The sequence below is a fragment of the Castor canadensis genome, chromosome 4 (assembly GCF_047511655.1).
Source record: "Castor canadensis chromosome 4, mCasCan1.hap1v2, whole genome shotgun sequence".
In the NCBI taxonomy this organism is placed as follows: domain Eukaryota; kingdom Metazoa; phylum Chordata; class Mammalia; order Rodentia; family Castoridae; genus Castor; species Castor canadensis.
In genome coordinates, this window is record NC_133389.1 from 2,985,530 (window position 1) to 2,992,490 (window position 6,961).

A 6,961-nucleotide genomic window follows, 5' to 3' on the forward strand; every position below is an offset into this window, starting at 1 on the left:
GAAGTGGAAGAGACCTGGTGTGTTGAAGTTGAGAGTCTCATCATGGGAGACTTGTAAACCCTGCTTCTGAATAAGCACAGTGTTCCTCGGTGTGAGTGGTCAGGAATTCCAATAAGAGGCCATAGTCTGCCTCTTGGCATTACCTCGGCCACAGCTTACGGATGTATTTTCCAGGTTAAATTTTGCATTTTAGAAATTACCCTGTAACATTGACTCGATAGATTGTTGAGCAGATATTTGACATCGAAGTTGGCCGGCTCCAGCCAGCTCCTCCTGGCTAAATCAGCAAGCCAGGGTAAGACACAAAGTGGCAGCCTCGGCCAGTAGAATAATATAATTTGGCTAATTAAGCAAAGAGGGCATCTATTGGTCATGTGCTGGAAACAAAAGATGCTGTCTTATTGTTGGAGATCAAAGAGTCCATGATTGGTGATCTCTTCCTATAAGGTGGTGATGCAATAATTCAATGATGTTCTTAAAACTTCCAGTAAATTTCCATCATTTCAAATCCCACTGTGGCCATTAAATCACGGCTGATTTGGACACGAATATTTCTCTTATACAGAAACATATAAATGGGATCAGACGGTCAAGGTAGTTCAAGTAAGTGGCAACTATTAATTTTATTGAAAAGACCTCCCGCAATTGATGGTCCTGATTTGAAAGGCTGGTCCATCTCCAAAGGGTTAACTGGCGTCCTGCTAATGGAAACTCCATCACAAGACAAAGTGGTCTAGCTTAATGCACCCTGCTTGGAATGCAGAGATCATGCAGTCAAGACTAAAGGCCAGATGAATTTGCAGCACACAGGCCTCTCTGTGGAGGACTGTTTTTACTGAAGGATATGTAAATATGGCACTAATCAGAGGTTCTGAAATTCCAAAGGCCATGAAAGGTTATGACCGGAAGCCCAGTTAATATGCGAGCGAGGGCATACGCTGACGCCCCTCGAATGACAGAGAATATGCTGAGTTTTGCATGAAAAATAACTTCTCATAAATGACCCCTGCGATTTTCTTTTCACACCGGTGACAGTCATGAAGGGGAAGGGGAGCATCTCACACATCCTGTGTTATTCACACCTAAACAGACCGTCTGGCTGCAGCGCTGGTATTCATCCAGAAAGAGGGAAGAATTTGCTCAGAGTCAAGTTCGTCTTGCTCACTTTCAGGCTCCGCACGAAATCCAACGGAAAGAGAAAGAAATGAAAACATCCACAAATGACCGCTTCTTTTTCTCAAGAACTTGTTTTATTAGAGGTGTGCGGAATCTGTGGAATGAGGATCCAACCTCTCTTGCTCAGAGGCCCAGGCTCTTCACCTGTCAGAGCTCTCTTTGGTGGGCAGGGTGAGTCCAGTCACTTGGAGTCCTCGCCAAGAGCCTGCCCTCTCTGGGAGGCTGTCATCTGCTCAAGAGGTCCTGCTATGTCTGCAGATTTCAGCTTTATCAAGAAAACATTACATAAACGGGGCATGGTGGCCACACCTGTAATCCCAGCACTTGGGAAGTTGAGACAGGAGGATCTCAAGTTCGAGGCCAGCCTGGGCTACATAGTAGAACCCTGTCTCAAACGTCTAAGGGCTGGGGGTGCAGCTTAGAGTGGTGGGGCCCTTGTGTAGCCCTGGGTTCCATCATCAGTATCAGAAAAACTCCCTTAAGTAATGGACCTGTACGCTTCTCTCAAGGAGACAATGTCTTTCCTAATACTGTTTTGAAATGACAGCAATCTCAACTCTATTAGGAAAGAGCTACTCTGCTGCCGTGTGTTGCCTAAGACACTGACCAATGCTCTGTTTCCAGCTGCCCCACTCCCAAGGCTGTGATTATATTCAGAGCTTTCTAGGAAAAAGCTTGTGGTGTTTGGTCTAATTTTCCTTTACAAAATTCAAATCTGGCTGCTACCAATTTCCTTGTTTTGAATTTGATCCTGTAGTTTCTCCAGTGGGATGATTGTCCTATTTTGAGGCTTTTGGAGTTTCGGCTGGCTGTTTGTCTGCACCCGACCCAGTTCCCGCTTCCTTTTCTGCTCTGCATCTATGTCTTCCTGGTCTGAGTCTTCCTCAGCTGTGCCCTCATTTTTTTTTTTTTTTTTTTTTGGCTGCACTGGGGATTGAACTCAGGGCTCTGCACTTGCTGGGCAAGTGCTCTACCACTCGAGCCACCCTGCCCGCCCTCTGTACCCTCTGTTGGAACTGAGGTTTATCTGTACTCTCACAAGCTCACACACACTTTGAGCTCCTGGACTGGTTAAAATGACACTGCTTAAAGTTCAATGGCCATCTTTTCTATATTTAGGAAAACACCCCACATGCCTTTCCTTGCCTGAAACCATCCTCCAGGCATAAGATCTGAGTCTATTTGAGGAGAATATGTTGAAGGTGGCAGTGGGAGGGTCCTGTGGGATTTGGGGGAATGACATAAGGCCTTCTGGATTTAAAGGGTGGCCTCAGACCCCAAGAAAGGGGTGGGAACTAGGACCCAAGCTTTTAGGATTCAAAGGATTGCACCTCCCAAAACTAACCATTTACCTAAGCAGGTCCATTCAGCCTGGAGGCCCCTGTGGTCGTCTGCACCTCGTGCCTGCTCTCCTGCAGTGCTGGCCTAACGCCTAGTCACCCCAGGGAAAACCGACTGTGCATCACTTGCTGTATGTGCCACACGCTGGGTGCACCTGACTCGTGCAAGGCATCATTAGTAACCCTGTGTCAGGCTGCTTTTATGTCAATCGCCCCTGAGTGTTCCAGTGAGACTCAGGACCCAGCCTTCAGAAATGTGTCATTCTCTAAACCTGCCATTCTGTCGGCCTGTTCTAATATGGTTTTCCATGTGCCAACCTCAAAACTCCTTGCTCATTTTTAAAAGCTAAAGTAAGCACCCCATCTTTATAAAGTACCCCCCAAGCACTGAGACCCAGTCCTCACCTCCAAACCCAACCCCAACTCCAATGCCAACTCAAACAAATTAGCTCTGATCCTCCCCTCCCCTTCCCTCTCCCCTTCCCTGCTACTGCACCTGTTTACACCCTCTCCAAGCACAGGCAGCCATCTGTGAGGTCACGGATCTGAGGGCCAGGGTCAAGGTGTATTCCTGTCTGTGTCTGCACTGGGTGGGACAGGACGGGACTCCAGCAGTCAGTCAGTGATCAGGTGCGGTACCCATGGGGCAAGCTCAGCAATATTCTGGGGTTCCCTGTGATTGTGTAACACCACTGCTAGCAGGTGCCACCACCCCGATTCTCAGGGTCACACTCATCTAATCATATGCAATGCTGTGATTTGAGACCACACACAAGGGCCTGTGGCTGGGAAGAAGACCATCCCAAAGCCTAAAACCATGTGGCTGTCCATGAGTGGGCCGGGGACTTAAAGCCCTGGCCTCTCGTTCTTTTCTGTTTTGGGTGTGCTGAGCAGGAGAGAAGCCTGTCCTCAGCGCCATGTGCCCAGGCATGTGCGCAGTCCATCGAGGCTCTGGCCATTAGGCACAGCAGGTGACTGCAGGTGAGAGTGACATGACTGTCTCCACACAGGTCACGTACTTCCCCACTGGACCAGAGTCAGGTGGCCAGGCCAGGCCCAGGCTGAGAGCAGGCCACCTGCAGTGACCTCTGATGTCAGATGCTGTCAGAAAGGGCTGAGTGACAGGGAGGAAAGCCCCAAAGGCCCCCGTCCAGATGTGGCTTCACACAGGGAGAGGATGCGTCTAAGCTGTGGAGAGCTGAGGTGCAAACCCAGGCCACCCTTGGACGGTGGAGTAAGACCCTTGGCCACAGTCAGGAAGCTACTACTTCTTCATCTCCAGGGCTACCCACCTCAGACACCATCTGTAGAGGAGAAGGTCACCATGGCTTTGTCCCTCGGACAAAACCTACATACATCCAAGGATGAACCGAGACTCCAGAGTCTTGCAGACATGTGAAGCCCGCTCTAGTGAGAGACATCAGCCTTCTGCCCTACCTAGTGACATTGCAATTCAGAGGTCCTCGGCAAAATACTTGTAGTGGCAAAAAATCTAAGCTCCAACTGGATGGCCAGCTGCCCGGGAGTGTGGGAGCCTAGTTTTCAGTGTATCAGTACAGTACACTGTCCGGAACTGTCCAGGACACTGCATGGTTCAGGGAGACACAATGTCAGTCATCCTGCAGGACAGATCCCAGTGCTCACTATTGGCCCTACAGGGGCTTGGAGCCTGCTTCCTGCTTATTTGCTCTCTGGACACCACTACCTTCCTGGGTCTGGTCGCCTCCTGGAGAGTGCGCCCTGGCTGGTGTGCCAGGAGACGGGGCTAAGAGTGGGGCGTGTGGCGGATGCTGTGTGCAGCCAGGTGTGCATCTCTCCTGAGGACTAAGATGTTGCACCCAGGGAGCGTCCTGGAAGGAACTGAAACAAAAGCTGACTCCATAGTTGTCTGACTGGACTGCAAGCAGGGTTCACAGCTCCCAGACGGTGGAAGGCAGCTCTTGATAAAGTCCTAGCCAGGATGGCAGTGGTAGCATCCAGGACTTCCTGCATGGATGGCAAGAGGCCACAATGTCACCTGGGCTGGGCATAAGGGTCACTTGCTCCACGAGTGTCCATCCTGTACTTGGATGTCTTGTGTTTGGTGATGAATTGGTGATTTCCATTCTCCTACCTGCCCGTTGGAAGCCGGACTGCTGGGCCCGTCTCAGCCTGCAGTCCCCTCGAGGGGCATCTCATTCCAAAACCTGTGCTGTCCACCCACTGGGCATGCACTGGCTGTGCTGCTGGGTCCTGAAATCAAAGTCCCAAGTGACTTGAGAGAGAGATTGCTGTGAGGCTGCCCGAGAGGAAGGTGGACATGTCTATCTTTGGGTTGACCCACTTTGTTTGCTGGCCCAATGTCATTACCACCTGGCCGCTTTCTTCCTGAGGCTTATTCAGTTCCTCTGTGCTGTGGGCTTTATTTACACTTTCATGCCCGGGAGGCGACACTCCCATCTTCCAAAGCAGATTTTAGAGGGTTTTCTCATTTTCCTTGGCAGCTAGGTGGGCTAGCCTCCAAAATGTAAACAAGGTTAAATAAACAGCATTCTCCTCTGGTTATGTGAAGTTTAGTTTTTGATTCTGACACCTTGGAAACATTTCCCAGGACAGGCTGACAGAGTGAGACAGAAAGCGAATATCAAAACAAACACAGAGGCCACCAGCTCGGTGACCATCTCGCTTTGGTGTGTAAATACATAACTGGGGTTACTCCTACAGCCTTCAGCCAAGCCCGCGTCTCCATTTTTGAGCCAATTGACTTAGACATAGCTCAGGAGCAGAAGGGAAGGCATGTTCTGTGTCGGAGTAGGAGTAACAGAGTGTCATTCTGTTAGGTTGTCGTTTCTGTGCTCAATGAGGAGTTCTTGGCTAGACATTTGGATGAAAATTCAATGGCCAGGTTGGCTTCAGTCACTCGCGGGCTGTGTCTGCAGGAGGAAGTGACCATGCAGAGCACACACCCCCGTCATGACTGGTGTTCAGAGTCTGTGAACATTACAAGGTTCGTGGCCTACTTGGTACCAGGGCGAGCAAGCTCGACTGGGTCAGGAACGAACTTCTTGTTCTCTTGGACCCAAATGGCTGATTGCTGAGACTGGAGGTGAGGGAAAAATGGTCATTTTACCAAAATAATGCTAAGAAAATCTTTGGACGTTGATTTAACCTCCACCACCCGTAGTGAGATCATCTTCACATTTTATTTGTTCTGATTTTAAAACTTGAATTTATTGGTAAAACATCATAACATATAATATTCAAAACCTACATATTTGACACTGTTAAAAACTTCAATCCAAGACTGTCTGTTTTGAGACAAAAATGAAGTCCTACTTCAGCGCATGGATGAGCTTGCTGTGGTCTACACTGTGCAGTGTGCACCTCAGCTGAGGGTTTCACGATCTTCGTTGTGGAAGAACAAAAGCCTATTTTACCATTAGCTCCAGTAAAACATAAATTTGTTTTTGCTTTGATTTTTGAAACAGGGTCTTGCTATATAGTCAGGATGGCCTCACACTAGAGACTGGAGGTCCTACTGCTTCAGCCTCCTGAGTGCTGGGATTGCAGTCGTGTATCACAATGACTACAAAACTTAATTTCTGATGATATTTTGTTAAAAAAATTCAATCTAGTACAGTCTCAGGATAGTTTGGGATTGTGCATGTGGGTCTTCCCAACTATTTGAAGAGTCTATGCTTTGATCAAACAGTATTGCTTATAGTATTCTTTTCCCAGAAGAAAATCTAGACCATTCTCTCTGAATAATCTCTTCTGCGCTCACATTTGTTTTCTGTGTTAGTCAGGCTTTTCATCTCTGTGCAACACACCTGGCACAAGGGAGGAAGACTTCATCTTTGGCTCCGTTTATTCTGGCCCTATGGTGAAGCAGATATCACGGTGGCAGGAACGTGAGGTAGAAGGTCGGAAAAAGAGAGAGAGGGAGAGAGAAATTCCTTTGCTGTAGCTGGCTGCATCCCTTCATTGCTTCATCCCCTCATTATTCCATCTGGGACCCCAACCTTTGAGATGGTGCTGCCCAGGTCTTTCCCCTTGGTTAATTCTTTCTGGAAACTTCTTGGACACACCCAGAGGTGGCTGTGCTAATCTCCTAGGTTCTTCTCAGGGCAATTGAGTTGAGAAGGAGAACCTCACACTTATTACCCATCCCTCATCCTTCCTCAATTCAAACGCTAATGCGGTAGACTGTCTTCTGGCTAGCAGGAGACGGTAGCTCCATCTCAGGTTCGCCTTTTCCCTTCAACTTTGTCTTCCCTAAACTTAGATCTACTTACTGTGGTACTGGAAGTTCTTAAGCGTACGGACAAAATGCTGAATGAGTCATTAGAAAGAAAATCTGCCTTGGCTGTTAAGGGGTTACCAAACTCATCCTCCAGAGCCAGGAGCAAAGTGAGTATTCTCAGAGATTCAGAAGTCCCCCCTGCACACGACGCACAACGAACCTC